This window comes from Neovison vison, chromosome 7 (assembly GCF_020171115.1).
Source record: "Neovison vison isolate M4711 chromosome 7, ASM_NN_V1, whole genome shotgun sequence".
Lineage (NCBI taxonomy): Eukaryota > Metazoa > Chordata > Mammalia > Carnivora > Mustelidae > Neogale > Neogale vison.
Window position 1 is genome coordinate 128948983 of NC_058097.1, and position 20032 is coordinate 128969014.

Consider the following 20032-nt stretch of genomic DNA (forward strand, 5'->3'; position numbering starts at 1 on the left):
GTTACCAAAAATTGGAAACATCTCAAATGTTCATCAACAGAAGTATGGACAAACAAATCATTGTATATTGATATAATGGAATACTTAGCAATACAAATAAATCTCAAATCCATTACACTGATCAAAAGAAGCCAGACACAAAAGAGTACACACTCTGTGATTTCACTTGTGTAGTAGATTGAAATGAGAAACATAAGTTAAAAACTGTAACTGTGAGGAACAGTTGTTAACTAAGCTTGTGGTAATCATCTTGCAATGCATACATATATCAAATCATTACTTTGTACACATTAAACTTACCAAATGCTATTTGTCAATTATATCTCAATAAAACTGGAAAAATATGTTCCCTACGGGGATCTAGGAAGTCTTTTGTGGTAGAAGATATACTGTATCTAGACTGGAATGCTTGTGACACAAGTATATCCATTTGTCAAAGTCTACATAATATATACTAAAAGCTGTTCTTGCACAGGGACTTGAAGAATGTTAATTTTACCTCAATTAAAAAAAATTATCTTCCTGCAAGAAGCATCTTCTAGTTGATCCTAAACTCTAAATAAACAATCTGCAAATATGAGTCACTAATTCAATTCCTACTTCTACTGGAAGCTAAATGTATGCAGTTTAAATACCTGTTTCTTCATATATGAAATTGTACAATTCGAACATATGGGTTTGTAGTACAACTTTCTTATATAAAATTTTATATTTTCATACCTACTAAGTGTTAAGTTCAATAACTTTAAGGTTAAATAACTCAGATTGAATAATAGCTTCAATATTGTTGGTGTCGTGCCAATTGAAAGAAACCGGCCAGAAAAGAGCATATATGGGTGTAATTATACTTCCGAGAGAGTTAGTAAGACCCATATCTATAGAGACACAAAGTAGATCAGTGGTTGCCTAGGGACTGGGGGAAATGCGTGGATGTTGGGGAGAAATAAGTCATGACTACTAATGGGCACAGGCCCATTTGGGGGACAATGAAAATGTTCTAGAATCAAGTGTGGTGATGGTTGCACAGCTCTGGAAATATACTAGAACCATGGAATTGTCTATTTACATGGGGGAATTGTATGAAGTAGATGATATCTCAACAAAGCTGTTACAAAACTCTGTATGTGGAAAAAAAAAGATTGTTGGTGTCAGTTATGCCATTTATTTTAATATATCCATAATACTTCTAAAAATAAGTTTTTTTCTCTAAGAAAATCAGTAATGGGTTCGGATATCAGGTTATGCATTTTCACCTGCCTTTTACACAGCATCAAGATGATGTCATAAGAGGGGGAAGGAAGGATAAAAGAAACATACCTACCAAGAGTAAAAAACCTTAAGAGGTGACCGAAGATAAATAAAATCTAGATTGGAGGAAACAAGCACAAAAATAACACAGGTTTAGAAAACTAGATTTATAATGGGAGATAGTATTAACAGTCAACACTTTAATAATATACATTTTTCCACACTTCTTACTTTGATTGCATGAAATATTTATAAGTATTCAAAAATTGTGTTTTAATATTAGTATCAAAGAGGTTTTTCAGGTTTCTAAGAGATACTTGATCTAAGTGTATAACTCCATAATTCTGTTTGTTTGCACAAGAACTATGCATCATTGATGATATTAATTCCATGAGACTCAGTATAATCCTAAATTATAATTTTTTTTTTAAAGATTTTATTTATTTATTTGACAGAGAGAAATCACAAGTAGATGGAGAGGCAGGCAGAGAGAAAGAAGCAGGCTTCCTGCTGAGCAGAGAGCCCGATGTGGGCCTCGATCCCAGGACCCTGAGATCATGACCTGAGCCGAAGGCAGCGGCTTAACCCACTGAGCCACCCAGGCGCCCCCTAAATTATAATTTGACATTAGTTTTATTTCAATTAGTATGCCCAGGACAGCATAAATAATCTTATTTATACATTTAATTGAAGATTACGTAACACACTGTAGAAAAAAAGTAAAATTTGACGCAGGAATGATAAATTGTTTTATATTTAGACAGAATTGAATATGATCTTCATGTTTTGAAATTTTTTTTTGGCCTCTAAAATTTGTTTTGGCCTCCTTTTGTAGTTTGTAACATTCCATTAACTGTACACCTAGAATCCTATAAACACAATTTTTTAAAATTTTAGTTAGTTATCATACAATGTAATATTTGTTTCAGGTATGGAATTTAGTGATTCATTACTTAATATCACACCCAGTGCTCATCACAAGTGCCCTCCTTAATACCCATCACCCATTTAGCCCCTCCTATACCCACCTCCCTCCAGCAATCCTCAGTTTGTTCTATAGTTAAATCTCTTATGGTTTGTATCCGTCTCTTTTTTCCTTCCCGTATGTTCACCTATTCTGTTTCTTAAATTCTACGTATGAGTGAAATCATATGGTATTTGTCTTTCTCTGACTGAACCCCTTTGCTTAGCATAATACACTCTAGCATCCATCCACATCCACATTGCAAATGGCATGAGCATAAAATTTTAATATAGAACAATTAAAGAAGGAAAAAGGAGGATTAATTTTGTCTCCTTTTGAGCTTGTAATAGAATCTTACAGTATTATTTCATTTATTTTTGTTTCTTTGCTTAACATTATATCTTAAACCATTATTTTATTAATGGGACCTTTTGGTTTATTTCATTGCTGTGTTTCTTGTGTTTTATTGAACAAATATGCTATACCTTAATTACCCATTCTCCTATCGATGGACTTCTGGGTTAATTCTAGTGTTTTTCTTCTTATGTAAGAATGCTATGAAAATTCTGGGGTTTTTTTGTAACTGAACATATGTATTTCTTTAGAGACTATACCCACTTAAACTATTTGGTCACAGTAGATGCATTTGCTTAGTTACATAAATAATGCTAAATAATTTTCCAAAATAGTGGTACCAATTTAGATAGAAAATGAGAATTGAATTTGTGTTACAAACTTGTCAAAACTTGATATTATAAGAACTTTTTTGCTAATTGTGAATTTAATTTTCATTTCTGTGATAGCCAATGATATTGACAATTATTTTATATTTTTTAACATTTTAAATATTTCATTCTATGAATTTTGTCTATTCAAGTATCCTGACCACATGTCCTTTCCTTATTGATTTGTCATTTTCTTAAATATTCTGTACATGTGTTGTGTGTGTATATATATATAGTTGTATATACATATCTGTATATATTTATATAGATATATATGTTATATAACAATTTTCTTTACTGCAAATATCTACTACATTTGCCTCTTCAGTCTCTTATTGATGAACAAAAGTTCTTATTTATTTATTTATTTATTTTAAAATTTCTTTTCAGAGTACCAGAATTCATTGTTTATGTACCACACCCAGTGTTCCATGCAATACATGCCCTCCGTAATACCCACCACCAGGCTCACCCAACCTCCCACCCCCACCCCCTTCAAAACCCTCAGATTGTTTTTCAGAGTCCATAGTCTCTCATGGTTCATCTCCCCCTTCCAATTTCCCCCAAATCTCTTCTCCTCTCCATCTCCCCATATCCTCTGTGTTATTTCTTATGTTCCACAAATAAGTGAAACCATATGGCAATTGACTCTCTCTGCTTGATTTATTTCACTCAGCATAATCTTTTCCAGTCCCGTCCATGTTGCTACAAAAGTTGGGTATTCATCCTTTCTGATGGAGGCATAATACTCATAGTGTATATGGACCACATCTCCCTTATCCATTCGTGTGTTGAAGGGCATCTTGGTTCTTTCCACAGTTTGGCGACCGTGGTCATTGTTGCTATGAACATTGGGGTACAGATGGCCTTTCTTTTCACTACATCTGTATCTTTGGGGTAAATACCCAGTAGTACAATTGCAGGGTCATAGGGAAGCTCTATTTTTAATTTCTTAAGGAGTCTCCACACAGTTTTCCAAAGTGGCTGCATCAACTTGCATTCCCACTAACAGTGTAAGAGGGTTCGCCTCTCTCCACATCCTCTCCAAAACATATTGCTTACTGTCATGGTAATTTTTGGTCATTCTAACTGGTGTAAAGTGGTATCTCAATGTGGTTTTGATTTGAATCTCCCTGTTGGCTAGTGACGATGAACATTTTTTCATGTGTCTGTTAGCCAGTTCTATGTCTTCATTGAAGAAGTATCTATGAACAGAAGTTCTTAATGTAATTCACCTTATCAAAATTTTCTTAATGTAGTCTTTGTGAAAAACCTTTGACTATCACAGATGACCTTTTTTTAACTTTGTAAGACAGTAAACTTCATTTTTTTTTTTACTTTTTGCATTTAGATCTAAAATATCCCAAGTATTGGTTTATGTATACAGTATGAAGTAGAGGTAAAGATGTACATCTTCTATATGGATATAAAGTAGATCCACCATCTTTAATTGATAAGACTGTCTCCCACCTCTGTCCATTGGCACTTTTGGCACAAACCAATTGTTATCTTATAGCGATAACCAATAATAATATAATATAATAATATAACTAATTGTTATTATAATGTGGTTCCCTTTTAAACACGATCATTTCTTTACCTTTCCACATATTTTTAAATCAACTAGAAATTTTTAAAAATTTATTTTTTATTTTGATTGAATTTTGATAAATTAACTTAGATATATTTAACATCTTTACAAAACTGATGCTTCCAAATCATGAACATGATTTATTTAGTCTTCTTTAATTCTTATCAGTATACTGTGTTAGTTTCTGTGTAGAGGATCTGCACACCTAAAATTAGATTTTAGGCACTTAATATGCTTTAGTGCAATTGTAAATAGTAATTTAAATTACTTTGTCTTTTTTTAAATTATATTATTTTAATCACCATACAGTACATCATTAGTTATTGATGTAGTGTTCCAAGATTCAATGTTTATGCACCACACCCAGTGCTCCGTGCAATTCATGCCCTCCTTAATACCACCAGGCTCATCCATCTTCACACCACCACTCCCCTCTAAAACCCTCGGGTTTTTTTCTCAGAGTCCACAGTCTCTTGTGGTTTGTGTCTCCCTCTGATTCCCCCCCTTCCCTTTTCCCTTCCTTCTCCTAATGTCCTCCATGTTATCCCTTGTGTTCTACAAGTAAGTGAAACCATATGAGAATGACTTTCTCTGCTTCTCTTATTTCACTCAGCATAATCTCCTCCAGCTCCATCCACGTTGATGCAAAAGTGGATATTCATCTTTTCTGATGGCTGAGTGATATTCCATTGTATATATGGGCCACATCTTCTTTATCCATTTGTCCACTGAGGGGCATCTTGGCTCTTTCCACAATTTGGATATTATGGACATACTTCTATGAACATTTGGGTGCATATGGCACTTATTTTCACTACATCTGTATCTTTGGGGTAAAACCCAGTAGTGTAATTGGTGGGTCCTAGGGTAGTTCTATTTTTAATTTTTTGAGACTCTTCACACTGCTTTCCAAAGTGGCTGCACCAACTTGCAGCCAACAGTGTTAGAGGGTTCCCCTTTCTCCAAATCTTTGCCAACATTTATTGTTTCTCACCTTGTTAATTTTTGCCATTCTAACTTGTGTAAGGAGGTGTCTCAATGTGGTTTTAATCTGAATCTCCCTGATGGCTAATGATGGTGAACACTTTTTATATGTGTGTGTTAGCCATTGTATGTCTTCTTTGGAGAAGTGTCTCTTCATGTCTTCTGCCTATTTTTTGATTGAGTTATTTGTTTTTTGAGTATTGAGTTTGAGAAGTTCTTTATAGATCTTAGATATCAACCCTTTTTCTGATATGTCTTTTGCAAATATCTTCTCCCATTCTGTGGGTTGCTTCTTAGTTTTGTCTCCTTTGATGTGCAGAAGCTTTTTATCTTGATGAAGTCCCAAAAGTTCATTTTTAGCTTTGTTTCCCTTGCCTTTGGAGGTGTGACTTGAAAGAAGTTGCTGGGGCCAATGTCAAAGGGGTTGCTGCCTGTGTTCTCCTCTATAATTTTGATGGATTCCTGTCTCACATTGAGGTCTTTCATCCATTTTTAGTTTATCTTTGTTTATGGTGTAAGAGAAGGGTCAAGTTTCATTCTTCTGTACATAGCTGTCCAATTTTCCAAGCACCACTTATTGAAGAGACTATATTTTTTCCATTGGTAATTTTTTCCTGCTTTGTTGAAGATTATTTGACCATAGACTTGAGAGTTCATATCTGGACTCTCTCTCTTCTGTTCCATTGGTCTATGTGTCTGTTTTTTGTGCCAGTACCATGTTCTCTTGGTGATCACAGCTTTGTAATATAGCTTGAAATCAGGAAAAATGATGCCCCCAGCTTTGTTTTTTCTTTTTCAGCGTGTCTTTGGTGACTGGGTTCCTTTCTGGTTCCATACAAATTTTAGGATTATTTGTTCCAGCACACTTAAAAATTCCAATGGTATTTTGATTGGGATGGCATTGAAAGTACAGACTGCTCTGGGCAGCATAGACATTTTATCATTGTTTATTCTTCTGATCCATGAGCATGGAATGTTTTTCCATCTTTTTGTGTCTTCAATTTTTTCATGAGTGTTTTTGTAGGTCCTAGAATATAGGTACTTTATCTCTTTGATTAGGTTTATTTGAAGGTATCTTATGGTTTTGGGTGCTACTGTAAATGTAATTGATTCTCTAATTTCCCATTCTTTGTTCATTGTTACCATATAAGAAATCCATTGTTACCATATAAGAAAGCAACTGATTTCTGTGCATTGATATTGTATCCTGCCACACAAATGAATTATTGTATGAGTTCTAGCAATTTGGGGGTGGGGTTTTGGGTTTTCCACCTAAAGTATTATGTCATCTCCAGAGAGAGAGTTTGGCTTCTTCTTTGCCAGTTTAAATACATTTTATTTCTTTTTGTTGTCTGATTGCTGTTGCTAGGACTTCTAATACTATGTTGAACAAGAGTGGCGAGAGTGGGCATCCTTCTCATGTTCCTGATATCAGTGAGAAAGCTCTCAGTACCTCCCCATTGAGAATGATATTCTGCTGTGGATTTTTCATAGATGGATTTTATAAAGTCGAAGAATGTTCCCTCTATCCCTATACTCAGAAAAGTTTTAATCAGGAAAGGATACTGTATTTTGTCAAATGCTTTTTCTGCATCAATTGAGATGTCCATATGGTTCTTTTCTTATTAATTTGTTATATCATATTGATTGATTTTCAAATGTTGAACCACCCTTGCATCCCGGGGATAAATCTCACCTGATCATGGTGAATAATCTTTTTAATGTACTGTTGGATCCTATTAGCTAGGATCTTTTTGAGAATTATGGCATCCACGTTCCTCAGGGATATTGGGCTGAAATTCTTCTTTTTGATTGGGTCTTTGCCTGGTTTGGTGATCAAGGTAATGATGGCCTCATAGAATGAGTCTGGACATTTTCCTTCTATTTCTATTTTTTTTAACAGCTTCAGAAGTGGTATTTTATCTTCTTTGGATGTTTAGGAAAATTCCCCAGGGAATCCATCAGGTCATGGACTTTTGTTTTTGGGGGAGGTTTTTGATCACTACTTCAATCTCATTTCTAGTTCTTCGTCTGTTCAAGTTGTCAGTTTCTTCCCATTTCAGTCTTGGTTGTCTATAGGTTTCCAGGAGTGAATCCATTTCTTCCAGGTTACTTAACTTATTGGCCTATAGCTTTTGATAATATTTTCTGATAACATTATTTATTTCCTTGGTGTTAGCCATGATCGCTCCCATTTCGTTCATAATTTTATTAATTTTGGGTCCTTTCTCTTTTCTTTTTGATTACTCTGGCCAGTGGTTTATTGATCTTATTATTCTTTCAAAGAACCAACTTCTAGTTTCATTAATATGTTCTACTGTATCTCTGGTTTCTAATTCATTGATCTCTGCTCTAATCTTAATTATTTCCCTTCTCTTGAGCTGGTTAGGCTTAATTTGTTGTTGATTCTCCAGTTTTTCAAGGAGTTAAGAGAGTTTGTGTATTGGGGATTTTTCCATTTTTTTGAGTGATGTTTGGATGACTATGTATTCCCCCTTCAGACTGCCTTTACCATATCCCATAGGTTTTGGACCTATGTGTCTTTGTGCTCATTGTTTTCCATGAATTGTTTAAGTTCTTCTTTAATTTCCTGGTTGACTCAAACATTTTGGATCAGGATGGTCTTTAGCTTCCAAGTGTTTGAATTTCTTCCAAACTTTTTCTTGTGATTGAGTTCCAGTTTCAAAGCATTGTAGTCTGAGAATATGCAGGGAATAATCTCAGTCTTTTGGTATTAGCTGAGACCTGATTTGTGACCCAGCATCAGGTCTATTCTGGAGAAAGTTCAAGGTGCACTTGAGAAGAATGAGTGTTCTCTTGTTTGAAGGTGGAATATTCTCTATATATCTATGGGGTCCATCTGGCCCAATGTGTCATTTGGAGCTCTTTTTTCTTTGTTGACTTTGTGTTTAGATTATCTGTCTATTGCTCAGAGTGGCATGTTAATATCTGCTACAATTGACATATTCTTATCAATATGTCTTTTTATTTTGATTAACAGTTGGCTTATGTAGTTGGCAGCTGCCATGTTGGGTGCATAGATATTTATAATTGTTAGATATTCTTGTTGGATAGACCCTTAAAGAATGATGTAGTGTCCTTCTGTATCTTTAACTATAGTCTTTAGCCTAAAATCTAATTTATCTGATATGAGAATCGCTACCCTAGCTTTCTTTTGATGCAGATTAGCATGGAAGATTATTCCCCATCCCTTCACTTTCAGTCAAGAGGTATCTTTAGGTTCAAAATTAGTGTCTTGTAGGCAGCATGTAGATAGGTCCAATTTTTTTTTATTTGGCAACCTTGTGCCATTTTATGGGAGCATATGTCATTCACATTGAGAGTGATTACTGAAAGATAGTTGGTATTGTCATCATATTGCCTGTGAGGTCCATGTTTCTATAGATTGTCCTGTAAATTTCTGTTCTATATCACTCTTGAGGTCTTTCTTCATTTGTAGACCCCCCCCCTTAATATTTCTTGTAGGGCCAGCTTGGTGGTAACATATTCTTTTAGGCTTTGCTGGTCTTGGAAGCTCTTTATCTCTCCATCCATTCTAAATGACACCCTTGCTGGATAAAGTATTCTTGGCTGTATGTTATTCTCATTTAGTGCCCTGAATATGTCTTGCCAGCCTTTTCTGCCTTACCTCGTTTCTGTTGACAGGTCTGATGCTATTCTGATGTTTCTCCCCTTGTATGTAAGGTATATCTTCCCCCTAGCTGCTCTTAAGATATTATCTGTGGTTTTTTGATTCTCGAGTTTCACAATTACATGCCGGTAGGTTGCTCTACTCTCATTGATCTTGGGGACTCTCCTCTTTGCCTCTAGGACATGAACACTTGCTCCATTCCCCAAATTAAGGTAATTTTCAGCTAGGATTTGCTCAACTATATCTCCTAGTCCTCTCTTTCTCTCCACCCCCTCAGGGATCCCAATAATTCTAATATTGGATGGTTTCACGGCATCATTTATTTATCTTATTCTCCTCTCATGAATCCTATGCTGTTTGTTCCAAACCTCCTCCTGATTCTTCTTTTCTATTAATGTGTCTTCTAGATCACTAATTCGATATTTGGCTTCATTTACCGTAGCTTTCAGAGTATCTAGATTAGATTGGATCTCATTGATAACATTTTTAAGTTCTGTCAGATCAACTCTCACTTTTGCCCTTAGAGAATCTAAGTTGCCACTAATGATATTCTCCAACCTAGCCATTGTTTGCATAACCCTGAATTCTATTTTCAACATTTTGCTTATGTCCATATCCATTAGTTCTGTGACAGATGTCAGTCTCTGAATTTTTCCTCTGTTGGAGGTTCTTCCAACTAGTCATTCTGGTGAGAGCTGGTTGACAGAATATATAGCTGAAAATATCAACAATGATCCAGGTAAGGTGCACCCTGGAAAGTTTTGGAGCATTCAGAAGTCATTGCCAAAAAGAAAGGAAAAAAAAAAAAAACAGCCAAAATGAACCCCAAGAGTAAGATTTATAAAGTACAAAAAGACCAACAAAAGAAAAAGAAAAAAAAAATCCAGCCAAAATGAACCCCAGGAATAAGATGTATAAAGTACAAAAACAAAAACAAACAAACAGAAATGCCAACAGAATAAAAATAAAGACACAAAATAAAAAGGGGAAGGTGGTTGTAATCCCTCAATGTGGACGATAAAGGGTATTTCAGTTCTTCCTGGGTATATCTTGTTATTTTTGTTAGAGGACTCAATTTTCCAGAGACACAGGGAAATTAAAACTGGTGTATATATATAGAAGTAGTATTGAATAGAGAAAAAAGGACTGCATTGAAGCTTCTATCTATATGTATTTAAAAAAAGAAAAAAGTACATGTATGAAAAATTTTAAGTTAAAAAGTTACTATGGAATATGTTGTATTAAACATCTAGTTGAAATGGTAAGTAGGTAAAAAAAAAACAAAAGAACAAGAATCATAAGCATTTAAAAAAGAGAGAAAATTTGTAGCTAAGAAAGCTGCAGACTGTGAGGCAATACCAAGTGCTTAATATATTGTTTTCTCCTGATGTTGTGGTTTTACATTTTTATGGGTATCCTGTTGCTGTTGTCCTCTGTTTTCTCATCTTGTCTTCTGTGGGAGGGTCCTACCACATTGTTTTCCAGTCAGTCCTGCTTGCGGTGGAGTTGTCCCACCCCCTATGAAGGGGCTGGGCTCTGTGTAAAACAGTTTTTCCAGCTTTTGTTCTCTGGAGGTTTTTGTTCTCTGGCAGCTTTTCATGCCTTTTTGGAGGGCCAGAACAAAGTAAATTGTCCACCCCAGACCTCTACCTCAGAGAGAAGCTACAGTGTGCTCCTCTCTGAAACCTCCAGAACATATAGACTCCCCCTTTGCAACTGTGTTGAACACCGCAGACTCTAACAAGTGGTGTGCATCCCAGCCACCATCTCAGTAGTCATCTGAGGCCCCCACTTGTCTCTGCATCCCTGTGCCACCAAAAGCACAAGTGACACTGGTCCTGGTGAGCCCAGTCCTGGTGGCTGCCTTTCTGGGGGCTGCTGATTCAAGTCCATACTGCCTGCCCTCTGTCTGGGTGATGGTGGAGGCAGTGGAGTTGTCTGTGGTGGTTGTAGCAGCCACCACCCCCAGCGACCAACTCAAGCCCGTGACAGGTCCTCTCAGGCATGAGCAGAAAGAAGCTGCAGCCGTTCTGAGACCCTGAACTTAGGTCCACACCTGTGGCCTCCCAGTCCCATATAATTGTCCCTTAAGTCCCTTTGTTCTGTGTGAGTGCTGTTATCAGTCCCTTCCTGTCTCACAGCCATGGGTCTCCAAGCTGTCCCTGGTCCCCAAGTGCCAGGTATTTTTGCCCTGGGGTATTACTTTCCAAAGGCTTGCTTCTGGTGGCTCCCTCCCCCTTCTTTTTCTCCTCTGATATCTGTCCACCCACTCCAACTCCTCTGTACCTCACCACTGATGATCCTCTGCCCCCTAGAGATCCAGAAGTGTATAATCTTACATCTCAGGCTGATTTCATTTGTGTTCAGAGTGCTCTAGTAGATATCTAGCTCAAATCAGGAGACCAGTTGAAACAGGGTCTCTCACTCCTCTGCCATCTCTCCCCTCACCATTTTGTCTTTTAATTGTTTGAGCTTGCATATAGAAACTCAATTACTTTTGGATATTGGCCCTGTATTCAAGAAAACATTTATTTTATTTTATTTATTTATGTGAGAGAGAGCAAGAGAGAGAGAGAGAGAGAGATCAAAGAGGACCAGACTTCCCACTGAACAGGAGCCCCATGCGGGGTTCCATCCCAGGACCATGACCCTAGGCAAAGGCAGACACTTAACCACTTAACTTGACCCCAGGCATCCCTCAAGAAAATTTCTATATTCATTAATTATAATAGTTTATCTGTAGATTTCTAACTATATATTCAACCATGACATCTGCAAATATGGTTTTTTTTTTCTTTTCCAATTCTTATAACTTTACATTTTCTTCCTTGCCTTATTGCTTTAGCTTTACCCAGAATACTCTGGTAAAATGTTGAATAGAAGTGTTGATAGATATTCTTGTTTCACCCCCATTCTCAGGAAAAAGCTTTCATTATTTCACCCGAACAGATATACTTTATCATATTAAGTAAAGAGAAGTCTTTGGTGGCATAATCCTAACCAAAGTAGCTTTCAATAAAAATCATACTATATCTATAGTATAAAAATTCTACAGAATATCTATTTTCTGTAACACTAGGAAAAGTTCTGGTAGCTATAAATCATCTTTCTCTACATCTTCTATTATGTTCCAATGTGTCTGCAGTATCAATTTAATTTCTGAAGCAAGTCATTCAAAGTTATTGGTTAAAAGTATCAGGAGAGAGTTGCCTTGATTTGCAAGTCCATCACAATATGGACAATCACTTCTTTCCTTAAATGTGACTTAGCACTTCTCCAGAGTTGTATATTACCAAACAAGTCTAATGACACTTTGTAAAGCAGTCAAATACCACATACTAACAATAAAATCATCTGTACATAAAAAACTCCTTACTTCACTAAGGAAGTAATATGACTAATTGCATAATATGCTGTCCTACAGCCATATCCTCCTGAGAAAATGGTATAACAATAGGATCATTTCACCAACCTTTATGCCCTACCACAGATAATGTCTTATCAGTTTTTATCTTTCTCATTACTAGATGTAAATGGAAGAAACCAGGTGATCAATGTACTTTTTTTCACTTCAGTAACCAGAGTAATTCATAGTAGTCTCAAAGGACAATCATAATGACTTAATACGTTCTTCTTTACAAGTTTTATTTAAAGCTATATCATGGAGAATTTGGCCTATAATAGTCAATGAAAAAATAATTACTCTCTCTAGGACTCTGTGTCAGTTTCCCATCCATATAAGGATTTTTATTAATTTTCATTGTAATTTCATGTATGCATGAGGAAACTAATACTGTATTGCAATTTTAAAGGGAAAGAAAATAAGGGCAAATATCTTACTTGAAACAGCCTAAGTGGTACTATAGGGAAAAGCTATTTTCTAGACCTATGTACTATTCTCCAGCTTTTTACTTCACACCCTGAGAAGTACAGGTAATTAATAAATGCTGACTAAGTATGATGATAACATTACATGTTAGAGAAAATGCATTGAACTAAAAATACATACATAAACTCTGTGTGTGTGTGTGGCTTGAGCAAGAATACTTTATTGATCCCTGCTACAAAAAGACTGGTGAGATCTTGACTAAGAGAAAACATTCATTTGATTTATTCATAAATGCCTTTCCTTTGAAAAATTGTATATCAGAATAAGCTACTATGATTGGAAATGTTTGTAGTCAGAATAAAATTTCAGATAAAACAAAAAAAAAAACCTGCAATGGAAATAAGCATTTTTTTGCTAATAGGTTGAATCCAAGCAATATTTATTTTCTGAAAGAAAATGGCTTATTTAGCAAATGCTTGCCAGCAGGGGCCCAATCAGTTGATAAGTGATGGAGTTCGAAATTTAAAAAAAAAAAAAAAAAGGCATTAGACCACTCAGTCTTTCTAAAAAGCCTGACTTTTTGAAAATAGAATAAATTTAGTTTACTTAAATGAATAAAGAAAAATCAACTTTTATTGTTTATAATCCTGTTTTGGATCCACCACTTCTGGTCCACTCCCAATTTCAGGGGAAAAAGCCAATGTCATTTTCAGACACTTTTATATTTACTGTGATAATAGAAGAAAATACTACTCTTGAGTGCCTACTATGATCCTGGCACTCTGTCTCACCATTACAACCTAGAGGAGAATAATTATCGGTATCGTTGATAACAAAGATAGTGCTAGCTGTCACATTCAACTCTTAACTCCACTGCTAAGTGGTTAAGTGCTAGTTTACTTGGTATCTGATAATGCTACCTCCACCCCCAACCCTACCACCCACCCCATGGTTTCTCTTACAGATTCATAGAAAATGAAATGTGTATTCTCAACCACCTGCCTGCCATCACCTAAAGAAGGGCTTTATAATTTTACCAAAAGGATACTTGCTATGATAATAACATCATTCCTACTAGGTGAAGCTAGGATCTGGGATGCAAACAATAGGCAACTGTATATAAACACCAAAATTTAATTTTCATGAGTCACAAAATATTATTTTTTTAATTTGTCTCCAATCATAAATAAATGTAAAATTAATCTTATTCTCAAGACACGTAAAAACAGGTAGCAAAGTAAAGTTGGCCATCAGACTTTATTTGCCAGCCCCTACTCCAGAGAACAGAATGGAAGTAGCAAGTGATGAATCAGAGGATCCATTTAAAAGACTATTACAGAAGTTCATGTAATAGATGATGGAAGCTTAAATGAATGTTTTGCTTTAGGGATAAAGACAAGTAAATGAAAGTTAGATATATTTCAGATAAAACTTTTATAAGACCTGGTAATGTATTAACTTTTTTTTTTTTTAAGATTTATTTATTTATTTATTTGAGAGAGAGAGACAGTGAGAGAGAGCATGAGCGAGGAGAAGGTCAGAGAGCGAAGCAGACTCCCCATGGAGCTGGGAGCCTGATGTGGGACTCGATCCCGGGACTCCAGGATCACGCCCTAAGCCGGAGGCAGTCGTCCAACCCACTGCGCCACCCAGGCGTCCCGATGTATTAACTTTAAATAGACCATATCCTATACTTTTTTTTGTTTTCTGGTTAAGATGCTTCACATAAAATCTCAGGATATTGAAGAATTTCATTTGAGCTTTCTGTTTGTTTTGATTTGTTGTGAGTTATTCAGGATACTGCTGATCTTGAAATTAAGGCCATATTGCTTGTTACAAATAATATAGGACTCTAACCCTTTAGGGCTAAGTGGAGTGGTTGGGGTTGGGGAAGATCTCATAGAGGACATGGGATTTGAACGGGGTCTTGAAGGCTGTCAGCAAAAGACTAGGAAATGCCTTACAATTAAAGAAAAGAACCTATGCGAATGTGTAGAGTTATAACAATATGCCATATTGGAGAATTTTCAAACACTTCTGAAAGAGAAAAAGCTATAAAAGAACAAAATATAAAAGATAATGTTGAACTTCAGTGTAGAGTACATTTTTAGGACATGCATAGTTTTGTTACTTTAAATCAAGGTTAAAGTATGGAAAAAGCACTAAATATAAGTTAGAAAAGAAAAAGTCTTCCTTCTGTAAATATCTGCTCTGGTGAGCTAAAAATTCATAAAGCTCATAGCCTGCCTGAAGGCAATAATAAAACAGAAAAAAAAAAACTAGTAAGACCTCATTATAGGTACTCTAGCAGTTAGAACCGTATTTCATGGAACAAAAATGCAGCATTAAAGCCTCACCAGGGCAATTTAGAATGCTCTTTTTTAATTTCATGTAATGCTTTTCTATTTCAAAAATTGAACTAGCTGATCGATTCATGACTCCAATTTTCATAATTTGTAAAATCAACTTGTTCTGCATAAAAAATCCCACCACTCAAATCCTCATAAATAAATATTCTATGATTAAAATGTACTCTTTTAGGGGCACCTATGTGGTTCATTGGGTTGAGCATCTGCCTTTGGCCCAGGTCATGATCCCATGGTCCTGAGACTGAACCCGGCATTGGGCTCCCTGCTCAGGCAGGAGACTGATTTCCCTCTCCCTCCACTGCCCCCTGCTTGTGCTCTCTGTCTCTTTTTCAAATAAATAAATGAAATCTCTAAAAAAAATAATAAAATATATTGTTTTCTAAAACAAAGGGACATCTTAGATGAAGATGAAATATGGGAATAATAAATGTACAAAAGTTTAAATTCACTGGGATAGATACAGTTTCTAAAACAAAAGGAAATATTCCAATATTGAGCACTGGAACATTCTGGCATGTGAAAGTTGAGTAGTGGAGAAAGTAATCTCACCCTCCTTTTGTCTCCAGTACAGATGACAATAACATGTGCCCAGTGGCTGCTGAGTTAAATTGTTTCTTCTCCATATCATACCAAGAACAAACTGTCTAACAACTTAGACTTATACAGCGCAAGTTTTATTAAGAAACAAAACTAATTAAAAATCATTTCTGGGGTCCTGGTGGTTCAGTCAGTGAAGTGTCCAATTCTTGCTTTCTGCTCAGGTCATGATCTCAGGGTCATGAGTTTAAGCCCCACGTCAGGCTCCACACTCAGCATGAAAGTTTGCTTGAAATTCTTTCTCTCGACCTCCGTTGTCTTCTGACCTCCCTCAAATAAATAAATAAATAAAATCTTCAAACAAAAAAAAAGTCATTCCTGGGTGACAGGTAATAAGGAGAGCACTTGTGCTGAGCACTGGGTGTTATATTTAAGTGATGAATCACTAAATCTTACTCTTGAAATGATATCACACTATATGTAAACTAATCAGAATTTAAATAAAAAATTTAAAAAATTAAAAAATTTACTCCTCTAACATTTCTGGATAAATTTATCATTTTAACATATTATGATTTAGGAGAGAAATTTTATTTTAATGTATTACATTTTTCCTATACCATCGATGAATCTGGTGCATTGAAAGAACAGCAACTATAATTCACTGCTATTTGTGCCAAATAAAAATCAAGCAGAGCACAAAAATCATAATAATGTGGCATAAATTGTTCTAAGGCAAATAAATATATACAGCACAAACTTTTGCAAAAAATTCATATGTTTCATATCAATCTGTTTTATACCCTTTAGTATTATAGGTAATAAAGATCAGTTCTGGAAATCAAATAAATGTATAGTTCCATCAGTCTCATTCAAACCTGCCATTTACAGTGGAATTAGAGACTGAGATCTCTTTCAAAATAAAACTTGTGGAAACCCTTCAGATTCACAGCTTGCATGGAGCAGCCCCCTTATGAGAACGAAGTTCGTTTTCCCTTCATCTATTAACGCACTGTAAATCACTCCTGCTCCTATTCCCCTCCCATCTCCCTCTCTTTCCCTTCATATCTCTCTCTCTCTTTCTCTCTCTGTCTCTGTATGCATGCATGGATGGATGGATGCACCTGTTCACATATAATTCATATTTGTGAATGGTATAATCAGATATGACAATATTATTCTTCCCCTTTCTTTCCCTTTTTCAGGGGGAAAGACATATAAAATATGTCATTAATAATAATTAATAATCAATAATTCCTCAAACTTTTTTATTGACATGTAGTTGACATACAACCTTATTATATCAGTGTTGATTTTACAACATAAGGATTCAATATTTATACACATGATCACCATAAGTCACAATATCATTGACTATATTCCCTATGTTGTATATCTCCATGACTTTTATTTTATAACTAGAAGTTTGTACATTTTAATCACCTTGATTTATTTTCCCCAGCCCACAACCCCTTCCTTCTACCAACCATCACATTGTTTTCTGTATTTATGAGTCTGTTTCTGTTTTGTTTTGCTTGTTTATTTGCTATACTTTTTAGATTCCATCCATAAGTGAAATCATACATTTGTCTTTCTCTATCTGACTTATTTCAATCAGCATAATACCCTCTAGGTCCATCCATGTTGTAGCAAGTGACAAGATGACTTTCTTTTTTATTGTTCTCTAATATTCCAGTGGGAGGGGGCGAAGGGGGTGTATACCACATCTTTATCTATTCATCTGTTTATGGTCACTTAGGTGTCCATATTTTGACTCTATGCTGTAATAAACATAGTGGTGCATATATCTTCTCAAATAAGTGTTTTTATTTCCTCCCAATAAATACCTAGAAGTGGTATCTCAAAAGAGATATCATATGGTAGCTCTATTTTGAACTTTTAGAGGAATCCCCATAGTTTTTTTCCCATTGAGGCTCCACCAATTTGCATTCCCACTAATAATTCATGAGGGTTTATTTTCTTCATATTCTGACCAGTATTTTTTATTTCTAGTCTTTTTGATATTAGACATCTGACAGGTGTGAGGTAATGTCTTGTGGTTTTGATTTGTATTTCTCTGATGATTACTGATGGTGAGCATCTTTTCCATGTCTGTTAACCATCTGCATGTCTTCTTTGGAAAAATGTCTATTTATATGTAATGCCCATTTTTACATTGGATTGTTTGGTTTTTTGATATTAGGTTGTGTGAGTTCTTCATATAATTTTAGTATTAATCCCTTATTAGATATATCATTTGTGAATATATTTTTGCATTCAGTAGGTTATCTTTTCATTTTGTTGGTTTCCTTCACTGTGCAAAAGAATTTTTTTTCTTTTTTTCCTACAGAAACAGTTTTTTTGTTTTTTATTATGTTCAGTTAGCCACTGTATAGTAAATCATTAATTTTTGATATAGTATTCAATGATTTATTAGTTACATATAACACTTAGTGCACAACACAAAACATGTCTTCCTTAATACCCATCACCCTGTTACCTCCTCCCCCCAACACAAACCCAGCCCCTAAGACCCACAGTCCATTTCCCAGGGTCCATAGTCTCTCATGGTTCATCTCCTTTCTGATTTCTTCCCCTTCATAGTTCCCTTCCTTTCCCTATGGTCCTCTGTGCTATTGATTATGTTCCATAAATGAGTGAAACCACATGAAAATTGTCTTTCTCTGCTTAACTTACTTCACTTAGCATGACCCCTTCCAGTTCCATCCATGTCAAGCAAATGGTGGTTTTTCATTCTTTCTGATGGCCAAATAATATTGCATTGTATATATGGACCACATTTTTACCCATTCATCTGTTGAAGAGCATCTCAGCTCCTTCCACTTCTTGGCTATTGTAGACATTGCTGCTATGAACATTGGGGTGCATGTGGCCCTTCTTTTCACTGCATCTGTATCTTTGGGGTAAATACCCAGTATGTAATTGCCGGGTTATAGGGTAGCTCTGTTTTAAGATCCTGAGGAACCTCCATACTGTTTTCCAGGGTGGCTGAACCAGTTTGCATTACCACCAATAGTGTAAGAGGTACCCCTTTCTCTACATCCTTGCCAAAATTTGTCATTTTCTGTTTTATTGATTTTTGCCATTCCAACTGGTATAAGGAGGTATCTCAATGTGGTTTTGATTTGTATTTCCCTGATTGCTAATGATGTTGAGCACTTATTCATGTGTCTGTTAGCCATTTGCATGTCTTCTTTGGAGAAGTGTCTTTCATGTCTTCTGCCTATTTTTTGATTGGGTTATTTGTTTTTTGGGTGTTGAGTTTGAGAAGTTCTTTATAGATCTTGGATATCAACCCTTTATCTCATATGTCATTTGCAAATATCTTCTCCCTTTCTGTGGGTTGATCAAGTTTCATTCTTCTGTACATAGCTGTCCAATTTCCCCAGCACCATTTATTGAAGAGGCTGTCTTTTTTCCAATGGATATTTTTTCCTGCTTTGTCAAAGATTAGTTGGCCATAGAGTTGAGGGTCCATTTCTGGAGTCTCTATTTTGTTCCATTGATCTGTGTTTCTTTTTTTGTGCCAATACCATGCTGTCTTCATGATCACAGCTTTGTAATAGAGCTTGATGTCAAGCAATGTGATGCCCCCGCTTTGTTTCTTATTTTGTTTTGTTTTGTTTTTCATCATTTCCTTGGTCATTGGGGTCTTTTTCCATACAAATTTTAGGATTATTTGTTCCAGTCTTTGAAAAATGCCAATGGTATTTTAAAAGTGATGGCACTAAAAGTGTAAATTGCTGTGGGCAGGGTAGGCATTTTAACAACGTTTATTCTTCCAATCCATAAGCATGGAATGTTTCTCTTCTTTTTGTGTTTTCCTCAATTTTTTTCATGAGTTTTCTGTAGTTTCTGGAGTATAGATCATTTACCTCTTTGGTTAGGTTTATTCCTAGGTATCTTATGGTTTTTGGTGCTATCATGAATGGAATCAATTCCTTAATTTCTTTTTCTATGCAAAAGCATTTTAGTTTTATATAGTCCCCATAGTTTATTTTTGCTTTTGTTGCCACTGCCTCAGGAAACAGATCAAAAAAAAATATTGTTAAAACTGATGTCCAAGAGCATATAGCCTGATTTCTTATAGGAGTTTTATGGTTTCTAGATTT